General features: G+C 37.0%; 1 long non-coding RNA gene across 1 annotated transcript in view; it reads right to left on the bottom strand.

Annotated features, from left to right (window-relative positions):
• Window positions 1-6,563: 6,563 nt before the first annotated feature.
• Window positions 6,564-13,893, bottom strand: part of LOC107834541 (uncharacterized) — a 17,417-nt gene continuing 10,087 nt past the window's right edge. Inside the window, exons 2-3 of the long non-coding RNA XR_001660333.1 lie at window positions 9,879-9,881; window positions 6,564-6,576 (exon numbers count right to left, since the gene is read on the bottom strand). This is a non-coding gene — a long non-coding RNA (uncharacterized LOC107834541). The remainder of the gene's footprint in view (window positions 6,577-9,878; window positions 9,882-13,893) is intronic.

Below are 13,893 nucleotides of genomic sequence, written 5' to 3'. Positions count from 1 at the left end.
CATTTTCAAGGAATTGACAAAAAAACAGTAAATTTGAGCAAAACATTGATTTTCACTGCTTTTGTTTTCTGCTGTAAGAATATTCTTATACAAATATTTATAAAATTAAAGAGGAAATAATGTCAAACATTTTCCTGCAGGCTTCCTGTCGGTTTTATTCTCCTATGTAAAATCCAGCTTTACCACTAATGTTTTACTGTGAAATAAAATTATTCTGTTCTTGCATTTGGTGCTGAATAAATCCTCTGTCACATCTATTGTAGGAATGTCCTCCAGAAAAACAAACAGTGTTTCCAAAACCTCAGCTTTATGTGTTGAATTTAGAGATTATTATAAATCAACGCAGCGTGTCGCATTCCTGGACGTATTGAGTTGGTCCAAATTCTTTTACTTAATTTAAAAAATCACATGAAAGTTACATTCAAGTCAGGCGATGACAATAATATGAATAATACTAATAAAAGACACAAATAACAGCAAAATTAATCACATTTAGATGTTAATTAAGCTCAATATTTTGTTTAATTTCATTTCAGTCATTTGCAAAAAAATATTGGTTCATAACTGCAAAAACCTAAAATCTAAGCAAATATTGTTGGTCTAATTTCTATCATAAAGCATTTGGAATAAGACAAAACTTACAAATAACTTTTTAGCAACATATGGGAATTTGTAAAAAGTAAATAGCTCGTAAATATCGATTAAAAAAAGTATAAATTCGACTGGCAGATTATTTCACTTCTAACGTGGGAAAAATGTTGATAAATGATCTAATTTGCCAGTAAAACTAGTAGTTCTATTATTTAGGTAAAACAAGCTCCTGTGTCTTGCTGAAGTTATTTGTAAGTTAGTTTTGTTTTATTTCAAGTGTCCTCAGATATTTACTTTAGAAACTAATCAAAATTCTTGGTATATTTTGTGTTTTTGCAGTAAAACTGAGTTATGCGTTTGGCCACCAAGTTTATTCATGTGATAGAAAAACCTTCAGTTTTAAACTCCTGCCTTGTTTTCAGCACCTTGGACAGAGTCTCTCTGCTTTTAACTGGTTTTATCCCTAATTATCTGCTCCATGTTTGATATTATTATACAAATATTTATAAAGTTTTGCAGGAAATAAAGTCAAACAGTTTCCTGCACTCTTCCTGTTTCTGTTTAGTTTCTTTTTTATTCCTTCAGCTTTTAAATTGCAGCACCAAATTTATGCTGAATACAGTTTTTATTCATTTGTTAGACTGTGAAATGTATTTATTTATGGTTCTGCAGAAATGTTTCAGGATGTTGTGTCTGATGTGTCCGACAGCCTCATCTGTAGGACGAAACGCTCTTCTTCTGTGGTACGTCTTGTTGTTCCAGACGTTTTAAGCTGACATTTTGCCACATCTCTTAATGTTTGTGTCACATTTGAACCGCGTGTGATTTGTATTTGTCTGCATGTGTCTAAATGTCACTCTGCTGCTGATGTTTCTGCCAGCAGTTCCTCAAAATTTCACACCATTTTTTTCTTTTTTATTTGCTCAAATTGGATTCATCTCGGCTGTCACTGATGGAGAAATTAAAGGTTTGGACAACACATCTATTCACGTATCTGTTCCAGCCGGCAGCAATCATGTCAATTTATGTGTATTTCTGTTTGTGCGTGTGTGTTTTCACACCGCTTGTGTGTGGCTTCTCAGCTCAAGGCTAAACGCTGAATAGCACACATGAGGCTTCATCACCGCGTCGCGGAGCAGCCAATGAGAACACGAATCCCTCGACCTCGTCTGCGTCCGTCCCTGAAAACATTCCCCCTCAGCAGCAGGCGAACGCAAACATTTTGGGATTTAATTACGAGGGAGATTCGTTTCCATCATATCCTAGCAGTCCTGCAAAGCCAACAGTAAAGCTGTTAGAATCTGTAATAATAAGACATTTGTTGAACGATGAAAATCTGCACAGACATACACAAACATTTCAGCTGTAAACTTGTCCATTTATTTAAATTTACAGTATTATTGATCACTATTCACATTTTGAAGGAAGTAGTGCAGTGGTCACCTAACAAGCTGCTTCATGTATGAGATTATTTTACTAAGCTAGTTTTAATAAAAGAGATTATCGGTGTCACGCTGCAGAAAGAAATCAAGATTATTGTAACTATTTAAAGTATTTACAATTAGGATAATAAAAATGTAATTATTTATAACTTGCAATGGCATGTAACAGGTATGTTGGACAGCAAGTGGTGACTTTTGTATCTGTGAAAAGCATTTTATAAATGAGCTTTGCTTGCTGAGAACACAAGCCGTTTCTGTGCGTAAACTTGCTGCACACCTTTTTATTTGGTGTCGTTTACCCACAATGCACTGTGTTGTACTGCACTTCCTGTATTTGGTTCTCTAGTTCTCTTATAAGTAGATTTGAATGATTTTTTTTCATCCAGAGTTCGATTGTACATACAGGTTTCCCAACATCCAGTGGCGTCCACAAGAGGTGGGCAGGGGGGGCCATGGCCACCAGAAAAAAAAAATGTGCCTAAGCGTAAATTTCTACAAAAAACTTCATATATTTACAAGAAAAATGTGGAGAAACGTTGAAAAATTGTAAGCTGTAACATTTTCCATAAAAACACATTTTTCCAAGATTAAACCTATAAATCTTTAATACTTATATTAAATATTAAAGATTTAATATAAATCTTTAATATTTATATTAAAGATATAAATATTATCTTTATAATAATAAAGATAACAGTCTTGAATGTTAGTCTTGAAAACATTCAAGACTAAAAATACCACAAGTTCTCTGAGTGTGCATCTCCTAAGATGTGCATCTTAGGAGATGCACATCTGGATCTTTTTCAAAGTGCCGTTCCATGTCAGGTCTGGCCCAGGAGGTTCTGTTCTGATGCAGAAAGAGAGTCCAGATGTAACATCAAATTTATCACCTAAACCCTACAGGACTTCTGGCATTTTGGTCTCAAATGTCTGACTTTATAATCTCAAAAAATGTCTGAATTTTTTTTTTTTTTCAAGCAAATCATAAATTAATTCCTTTAATTATGAAAAAGTTTAAATTGTTTTTGCAAATGTAAAACATTTCGACATCAGAGAATATCTTGAATTTTTTTTTTTATTTTAAATTAATTTTTTGGCTGAAATTTGCTTAACATTATTTTTTTTATTTTATCTGACTTCGCGATGCCAAACAAAACAAGCCAGAGTTTGTTTCAACAGTTATCCACTGAAAATGAACAGAAGCTTAAAAATGTAGCTGTTCCTTTAAGAAGCTGAGCTCCAGATGAGGTAAAAGCTGTGATCTGAGCAGAACCTGTTGCTGCTCGTCAACGTCCAGCTGATCTGTGACATTCAGCAGCACAGAGAGGAGATTTCTGCATTAAAAACAAAACGGCGTCTTGTCAGGTTGGAACAGGAAACGGTCATGTTGCCATGGCGAACAGACGGCAGAAGAGGAAACGACTGACAGGGTTCCTGATGCTGGAGCTGACTTTGATTTGGTGAAAATGGTAAAAAGCAGCAGAAAATAATAAAGACAAAAGAATAAATAATGTTAATGCAGCTGCTGGCTGTTCACTCATAGGAGCTTTGGAAACAGATTCCTGCTTGTTCTGTTAATTATATGCAACATAAAACTAATTTTATATTATAAATTCATTGTTTTAGTCACTTTTCCTGCCTTGTTGCTTGTGATTTTATGTTTTTCTACTGTTTGAGGTCCAGGAGCTGATTTAGACGACAGCCTGAATCGTTTTCAGGTTTGTGCAGAACATGGTGACTTTCTGAGATCTGAACCAGGAAACCGTTAAAAACATGCAGAACAGCGACAACATGGAGGTCCAGCAGGTCTTCTGCTAATTTACCTGATGCAGCGTTTTCTCTCAGGAATCTAATACCTGTACAGTATCTCTATGTTATAACCTTCTATAGTATTTTGTTATTTCTATTATTGTTATTCTTGTATTTGATATATTTTTTACCATTTTGGGTCTTTGTGTGTGAACAGATAAATCTGATGTTCATCCTGACTTTCCTCTCTGTGGACAGTAAAGGATATTTCCATTCTGTAATCATTTTAAAATGATTAAAGTATTATGACGTTTTGCTTTCCGTTTCTCTTAGCTGCTTATGAAAATGGAAAAAGACAAAAAAAAAGTACAAAGTAAAGTCGACTGAGGTTAAACTTTTCCAATGAGAGATGAACTTTCACAGAGGTTCCAGCCAGATTTGGAAAGTAAATAATTACATTTACTTTAGTAACTTTTCTGAAAACTTGTACTTTTAGGAGTATTTTTACTACGCTGTACTTTTTACTTTTACTTGAGTAATTTTATTATGAAGTATTTCTGCTCTTATTTGAGTAAAATTTCTGGATTTTCTTCCCACTGAATGAAAAACAAACATGTTTTAACCAAAAATTCACCAGATTCAGACACACACTGCCTGATTTTCTATTCTTTGCTATACATGAATTATTGTCATTTTGTCCTTTAAAATACCAAAATTTCCACTTAGCTTTATATTTTGGTCCGTCTGATGATGTAATTTTTAAATATTAATGATTGATGTTTTGATCAGTTACTCAGTATTCGTGTTGCCTTTTTTTACCAAATATTTTTTTACTCTTATTTGAGTAATTTCTACTTTTCACTGGCAGAGTAAATATACATTGATGTAGTGATACTGTTACCAGGGTAAAATCAACAAATGCTGAGGCCACAAAGAAACTACATTGATGTTAGCTGTCCTGGGAAAGACACTGGAAGCTCATTTATCTCCAGTTTTCCAGTTTTCCGCTGCTGATCCGCAGCCCGACTGCAGCAGCTGTTGGACTGCAGGGCCACCAGGTCCATCTGATAATTGAGAGTCAAATAAACGGCTGTTCCTCTCCGACTCCGCAGCAATCTGTCTTCACTTAGAGAGGCTCCCTCCGTCCTCTACACCCTATTATCTATCCATCTATCCGTTTATTGGCCCCGACCGTTTATCCCTCCATCAGCAGCTCCTCCTGACACACTAACAGCTGTTTGACAGTAATGGCTCTGAAAGCAGGACGGGACGCCAGACTCTGCATGTTGGAGGGCAACATGGCTGCAGGACCGGGGAGCATCAGGAGGGGCGCACGCACGCACGCACACGCACACACACGCACACACACGTCACTTTAAGCGTCATACACACACACACACCTTCCAATCAATAGCAGGTTTGGGTCTTTTCAGTCACACAATGGTGGGTCATTTATGACCGAGTCTTAGAGCCACACTGAGAAAAAAATAAATAAAATTACGAGAAAAAGTTGAAATATTATGATTATGACCTAAAAATTATGCTGAAGTAAGAGCAGAACTACTGCAACATATTTTTACTGAAGTAAAAGTGAAAAGTAGCAGGAAATTACCTTAAAGTAAAAAAGTATTTGTTAAAAAGTCGACTCAAGTACTAACTGATGAAATTATCAATCATTTAATATTTACAAGTTACATTTTGTCAGATGGACCAAAATATAAAGTTAAGTGGAAATTTTGGTATTTTGGAACCAAAGTGCCAATAATTCTTATAAATAACAAAAAAATAACAAAATCAAGCAAAAGAAAATGTTTCCAAATCAGTTTTTAATTGAAAGAAACTTTAACAGAAACTGCAGGTGTGTCTCTGTTTCTGGTGAATTTTTGGTTAAAACATGTTTGTTTTTCATTCAGTGGGAAGAAAATCTAGAAATTTTACTCAAGAGCAGAAAATACAAGCGCAGTAAAATATTCAAAAGTAAAGTTTTTCTAAAAAGTTACTGAAGAAAATGTAACTGGTTGCTGCCAAACTCTACTTATGACTTAATGTGGAAATCCGACTTTTTTACAGCATAGAGACCATTTTTGTACAATTTTATTTACGTAATACTATGAATTTAGTCGAGAATAAAGTGAAAATAAGTCATAATATAATAACTGTATACCTAAAATATGATTTTTTAAAATAATATTTCAACTTTATTCTCCGTCGACTATTCTTGTAATATTAAGACTTTATTCTGATATTATGACTTTATGATTTTATTCACTCAATATCGTGGCCATCCCAATATTTAAACATTATTCTCATGCAACTTTATTTTAATAATACTGATTTTATTACCAAATATTATCACTGTTTTGTAATATTATACAGAAAACTCCTACAAAATGCCAAGTATTTGTCTAAATTATCTTCCTGTGACCTCTGACTCTACAATCTGTGGAAATCGGCACCAACAACAACTACACTGCAAAAACACAAAATCTTACCAAGTGTTTTTGGTAGTTTCTAGTACAAATAAGATAAAACTAGCTGAAAAGTAACTTTTTAGCAAGACAGAGGTTTGTTTTAGTAAATAATGGTGTAATTGGTCTGAAATAGTTAAGTGTGTAAAAAATAAAGGTATTAACTTGTGAACCGAGTTCAGAGAGTTGAAACGATGATCAGTGTGTTTCTGTTTCCTGGCTGTAAAAACCTGCAGGATTTGCTTTGGATCATAATGAATTTTCCGGTCTAACAAAGACCTGTGGGTGGAGACGTTTCTCTCCAAGTGCTCTGATTTTAACCTCTCCTCTTATCGCCATGAAACAACCGCTGGTTTCAACACCTGGAGCTAAAGCTGCCCTGCAGAAGCTAACCAGCAGATTTAACAGTTTGTCCACTAATGCAGCTCTTAAACTCCCATCACCCTTTGCTGTAACACTCATTAGCTTATCAGGACAAGACAAAAGGGAATATTAGCTCTGCCTGCTGCGCTCAAGGGCCAAGCTGACGTGTCACATCAAGATAGCAGGTATTAGCATGCGGCACATCCATCTTTGTCCACTGATACAACTCTGTAAGCCTCTCATTACTTCATCCTCTTAAGACAATACGCTCTGATTCCTCCTCCTTTACCCGACCGCTCAGGTTTTCATTGGTCACCCGTTCGACGCGCCTTCCTGAGGCTCAAATCCCCGACCTCAAACTTCCTCCGGATCCCCATTACCTTATCAGGAGAAGACAAAAGGAAAGCAGAGGTGTGACTGTCTGACTCTGCTGGCTTTTGGATTAGCTGCTAACGCTAACGCGGCTCCTGCAGGCCAAGGTGAGGGCTGCCTTAATGTTCCAGCTTTGGGGCAGAAAGCCGCCTAATTTCTGCTTCTATCGCTGCTAGCAAGGCTTCGTGCGGCTTCAGGGGCGCCGCAGGGAGCTGCAGCTAAGACAAAGTACTGCAAGGTTAATCCCAGCACTGCAGGAGTCAGAAGGTATTTAAATAAAAAGGAGCGGCGCACACCTGTTTAAATTTCAAGGAGTAGCAGGTCTTAAAAGCATAAAATCAGAAGTAAAACCGGTTTTTCTGCATTGGTAAAGTAATGAAAAAGAAGGTTTCTTCTTGTGGGTTTTTCTGATGTTTGGAATCTTTTACACAGTTTTAGTTACAGTTTATATAAAAATCATTTTTAGTTTTCTAGTAAATGCATTAATGCTTTTTCCACAGTAAAATTCAAACATTTTCTATGTAAGTTTTCAAACTTTTCCAGCAAAAACTTTGGAGAAACAACACAAACCATCGAAAAAGAAAAAAAACAGCTTCAACTCACGATTATATGATATTTATTACTATAAATAATATATTGTGGTTGTGTTCAACATTCTGCAGCATGGACAATGAAAATATAAATATAAATATATATTTAAAATGTCTCACACACCTTACACACCTGACTGGTCTGAAAACAAAACACCAACTTAACAACAGAAATCCATCATTTTGAATAACTTTATATGTAATAAGAAATCCTGATTTAAATTACACAGATCAATAAATCATTGAGACGTCAGGAATAATAAATATTCATTATATTGAAACAAAAACAAGGTTGTTAAAGTAAACAACCTTCCTGCTCAAATTAAATGTTTAAACATATTTATATAAGAAGAAAGTTTTAAAATAAATATGTAAAAAAAATTCTCCCAAACTTTTTCTGGCATTTAGTAAATATAATTAATTTTGGTCATTTTAACTTAAACCAGAAAAGTTTAGTCTGATTTAACTGTATTTTTATTTTCCTGTTAGGTGTAAATGTTAATAATATTTCCCAAATTTAGGTTCTTAATTAGATGTTTGTTTGCATTTTATTACAAACCTGTGCAATTTGAATATCAAACAATTTCAAGGACTTTATACAGAAATTAAAAACTTTCCAAACCTTGGAAACTCCTCACTGAAAATCAGGCACCTGAACAAACCGGTTTAATTTTCTATATTTTTGTCTCTTGTAATCTCACATATTCCAGTTTATCAGCACAGAAACAACCTGAAGGAAGCAGCTGCTCAGCCTTTCCACAAACACGCCCTCCTGATGAGGAGCCAGGCAGAGAACCCACAGGTCAAAGGTTAAGTACAGACACTGTCCAAATCAGAGGGGTCAACTGACAGGCAGGGAAAATGACGGGCTTAATGACTATCTGCTGCGGCTAATGACCACCGACACACACACACACACACACACACACACACACACACACACACACAGGTGCAGCCACACTTCAGCTCACAGATTACAGATGAAATCAAGCCGCAGCCACTCCTGCTCAATGAGCTCTAATTGGTTGCTGAGCAGCTCAAGTCCCGCCCACTACTTTACCAGCCCATTAGAAGTTATTAAAGGGGATCCTGAGGGAGCGGTTCGGGTCAGAACACATGGCTAAGCTAGCTGGGAATAATAACCCAGCAGCTTTAATAGAGAGCCGTCATCTTCACAGCGGCAGGGAGGAACTTAAGACGAAGCAGCTGGACAGAAGAATGATTTATGACGCGTTAAGACCGGCTAAATGTAGGATTATTACAGAGCTGCAGCCGCATGCGGCTCTCAGCTAAAATTAAAAAATATAGACATAACAAATGCATTTTTTAGTGTCCTTTGTTTCTTTCATGGAATAATTGTATTGAAGTTCTACAGCAGAATGTGACTAAAATTACCAGCAAAATGTTTTTAAATCTATTTTTCCTGTAGCTGCGTTTTCATTTATTATATAATTGAGTAAATTAACATTTCAAAAATTAATTTGCTTAATGGAAAGAAGCCAGTTTCGGAAATGTTCATGTTTTTCGGAAATGTTCATGTTTTTCGGAAATGTTCATGTGGGGTGCAAAACATGTGATCATGTTTTGCACCCCACAGCAAAAAGGTTTTGCTGTGGCGTGAAGTGGGTTTTTGGCCAATAGAAACTGGTTTATTTCACAAAACTGCGATGGAAATGCCTATTTTGCATAACATGGTTAACAACAGGATGTCACTACTGGCAGAAACCATGAAGAAGAAGACAGGAAGTACTTGGAGGCTCATGGTGGGGATTTCTTTTTAATGACTTATCACATGAACAAACTTATGTGATTTTATTTACACTTATTTAAAGGAAACATTGCAATTATGAAAATATGTTTTGTGACATTCGTGGAAAACTGACAAAGTTCTGTGGAGATTTGTAAAAGATACGCAGGTACTGTGTTTACAGATGGACTGTTGTGCTTCCTGGAACAGGTTAGGGTCTGTCTTTGTGCCACGCAAAACACGTTCATTACATTAAAAAAAAAAGAACAACTCATAAAATCTTACATAAAATTAGATTTTAGTCTGTTTGGGGCGTCCAAAGAAAAGCTGCTGTAGGCCACGCCCCCGCAACTCAGTGTTTACATCCACATGTGAAAATGGCGGCAAACAGATGCTCCATTATGCATACAACCATACATCTTTGAAAAGCAGTGGCGCCTCCTGTGCAACCAACAATACAGTAAGTGGTTTCTGGATGGCAAGTCAACAAAAAAACTTTTGTGTTTTCCAGCAGCCATTGTACAGCGCACACAGCGGTAAAACCAGCTGACCAAACATGCTGGAGCTCAGCTTGGGTTGCTAGGTAAAGGGCTGGGCTTCTCTGGAGTTGCTAGGTAACGGAGCAGTGTATGCCGATTTGTGATGTTACATTTTAAAACGGCTCATTTTCCAAAGACCAAAAAAAAAATTAAGTTATTGTCATAAAACGACTGTTTCTTTTAAAACACTCGGGCGCAAATGGAAGAACAAAAACATGCAAATGTTTGCAAAACACGTCTCCTAAATTGGTAAAAAAGTAAATAAATGAACCAGCTAAAATTTTCAAACAAATGCAGGTTTTAACAATTGCATTGAATTTCCACAACAAAATGTCACAAAAAGTCACTTCAACAAGTTTTTAAATTGATTTTTCTTAATATTTCCCATAAAAACCAACACCTCACTGAAGAGAATATAATCATCCTGTTGCACTGCAAAAAAACAAAATCTTACAAAGGTCTAGAAGACAAAACTAACTTTTCAGGAAGATATAACAGCTTGTTGTAAGTCAATAAATCCTTAATACTGATGAAAAAGTTCCACTTGAAGATTGTTTCAAGACTTGAGATTTATCATTTGATGTTTGAATGTGTGAGAAACAGGTAGAAAAAAAGAGGAGATATCTATTAACTGAGTCAGTTTGCAGCATGAAGTAAGTTAATGTGTTTAAATCTTGTTTTCTACGTTAGAAGCTGACGGCACACAGACACGCCTGTGATTGGCTTGTTGGGAACAGTCAAAGCATCGGTGCATGCCATGTGACTGAGTGAGTGTGACGGTTTGGCTGCGAGAGCCGACGTGTTGCGGTACGGAGATAGTTCGTTACTCATTCTGCTCCACATGACTTTGTTCTGGTGCAAATTCTGACATTTTGATGTGCCAACTGAGAATCCAGCTCACCGGGATGCTGCGTGTTTGTTTGTTGTTTACTTAGTTCAAAACGTGAGGAGAGATGAAAACATTTCAACCTCAGGTAAATGAAGACCCAGGTGGAAAATAAGTTTAATTTAATTGTTGTTTGAGGATTTAATGCAGATTTTTGCTTCCAGTTACTTCACTTCTTTACATTTACAGCCAAGCACTGCAAAAACAGAATCTAACCAAGTATGTTTGGTCTGGTTTCCACTCAAATATCTTAATACATTTTAAATAAAACTAACTTACAAGTAACTTTTCAATGAGATGTAGGAGTTTGTTTTAAGTCAATAATTGCTTAATATTGATTAAAGACAAAATCTTATTGGTCTAGTTTCTACTTAAATATCTTAATACACTTGAAATAAGAGAAACAAGTAACTTTTCAACAAAATACTGGAGTTTGTTTTAGGTCAGTAAATCCTTAATATTCATAACTGGAAGATTATTTAACTCAAGACATTTTTCCTTTAAGTCAAATAATCTGCTAATTAACTTTTCATCAATATTAAGCATTCATTGACTAAACAAGCTACTATGTCTTGCTGAAAAGTTACATATAAGTTAGTTTTGTCTCATTTAAAGTGTCAAGATATTTGCAGGAGAAACCAGACTAAAAATACTTGGTTAGATTTAATGTTTTTGCAGTGTAGAGACTGTAGCTTCACTTCCTCTGTCAGCTGATTGTGTTGCTAACTGGCTGACTGCAGCGAACTGATTAAAATATAATGATGTATTGATTAATCTGTGATCTCAGGCTTCCATTTTTCCCAGTAAAACATCGTACTATCAGACATTCGGCTTCTTTGGGTCAGAAAATCCAAAAAGCTTTTTTGTTTTTGGAATCTTTTACAGTGATTGTCGTTGGATGAACGAAAATGATGGAAAAGCTCACATGAAAAAAAGTTACATTCGTCTTCCGAGCAGAAATGCTGACATGTTTCTATTCCAGCACTCAAAATACACGACATTTACACAGAAACCTACAGACATAATGATGCACATCAGAATAATAACGTCCGTTCGAGCCTGGACGCCCCAGAATTATTAAACAGCGTTGAAAACTATTTCAACAGCCAGCAGCAGGAGAAGTGAGACAGTTTGGATCAGAGAAGTGAAACACAATATTAAAGTCTATAAAATGAGATGTAGTGATAAAATGTCATAATTTTGGGATTTGACTTTGCCAGTTTTCTGTTTACCTTTAAACAGAAAGGTAAACAGGGTTTGTTGCACATTTTTGCAGCAAACCTGGAAAATGTACCCATCTGAATTCAGACTTTTAAAAGTTACTTCCTTTTCCTCTTGGTTTTACAACATTCAGGTAAACGGAGAGGCACGACTCCCTGGTTATGTCACAATATCATCTTCTCAGTAAAATAACACAAAACTTCAGTCTGAACTGAATCTGGAAAGAAAATTTTTCAGTTTTCTGCTCCATCCTCTTCAGACCTAAAGGAGCTGCTCACACTAAATGTTTTTCAGAAGGAGTAATCTGTAAATGTTTTAATTAAGGAATATTAATTTATGACCGTATTAACTTTTTCTGTTTTGCTGTGAAAGCTTTGTAAACAAGACATTTTTAATCTCGAAGGGATTTTCCTGCTGAAACAGATTAATTTGAGTGTCTGAAAAACGAAAACGCTCTTCTATGGTCTGAAAGGAAGTTGAACTGCCGTCATTCTGGCAGAACAAACTGCAGCAGGATGAAGCAGCTGATCTGCTGCAGAGCAGAGAAATCAACCAGGACTCACCGACTGCAGCACACTTCAGGTTTCACTCCAACCGCTGGAAATCAGGATCTGATCTGCAGGCCACACAAAGACTTCACATTCACTCCACCTGCTTAGGACCCGGCAGGTTTCACTGACAGACGACGGGCATCGTTACGTCTGATGTGCTTTGAAGATGAAGGTTACTGACCTTTAACCAGTCGTCTCTCCCGCTGTGAGCAAATCCACGTCCGTCGCCCTGCAGCCGGTCCGATCCAATCCTCCGTAGTTTGTAATCCTGCAGCACAATGAATCCGTGTGAACGCTGCCTCTTCCTCCTCCTCTTCCTCCTCAGCCTCATGCTCCAGAGCCGAGGGGTTTCCGTCTGCAGCGGGACAACAGGTGAGAGGGAATCAGGAGATGTTTTGCTCCTCTCCTCTCCTCAGCTTGTCTGCTAAGACTACGCTTGTTTTGCTGCTCTTTACAAAAACACACAAACTCACACACATACTGAGGAACACTTTTTTTCTTCCTTTTGGTTTTGTTTTGTGTTTTTTTTCTTTTATCTAGTGGTGGAGCTAACCCTGAGCCGGGCCCGGTCTGCCTTTGAGATGCTCTCTAGCCCACAAACACAAGGCGGCTTTCATTATCTTGCCCGTCGCAGCGCAAGGCCTAGCTTCTAAAAGCTACTGATTTCTTTCTTCCTTTAGCCCCCTGCACAAAGGGAGGGCATTTTGTAAATTACTTGCTCGTTTCAGACCAACAAAAGGTACTTTCATTGAACCCTCCTCCCCCCCACTGCTCTCCTTCTTTCCTCCCGCCATTTGATTTTGCTCAAATTTGATTACAAGGCTTGAAAAAGGAGGAGAAGAAAAGAGAAGAGGAAATAAGAAAGCTCCACAGATGGCGTGCTCATTCACTGCTGTGAATGGCTTTATATGGGCTGCCTTTATACGTGTGGCAATCCAAAGACGCTTCAGCCGCTCGGCTAAAAAAAGAACTTGACAAAATTATTGGTTTGGCGGCTTTCTTACACGGCTGACATGGAGAACTCTGAAAGAAGCGCCCGCTTCCTTTCTCTCCTCCGTTCTTGTCTCGATGCCTCACAGCGCTGATCACCTTGATTGAGACAAACCGCAAAATGTTCCTGATTCTAAGAGAAACCGTGTTAATGTTCACCTGATCCGCTCCTACAGGGGTCAAATATTTAGCAGCAATAAACACACACACACGCGCACACACGTCTGCGTGGCTATCTTGTGGGGACTTTCCATTGACTTCCATTCATTTCTACAGCCTAAACCTTACCGTTACCCTTTTCCTAACCCTAACCATCACATACCTAACCCTAACCAACCAAAACTCAATTCATACCTTAGCCCTAAATCTGACCCCTAACCCAAA

This window comes from Poecilia formosa, unplaced genomic scaffold (genome assembly GCF_000485575.1).
Source record: "Poecilia formosa unplaced genomic scaffold, Poecilia_formosa-5.1.2 Scaffold655, whole genome shotgun sequence".
Classification (NCBI taxonomy): Eukaryota; Metazoa; Chordata; class Actinopteri; order Cyprinodontiformes; family Poeciliidae; genus Poecilia; species Poecilia formosa.
This window is presented reverse-complemented; position numbering and strand designations above follow the sequence as displayed.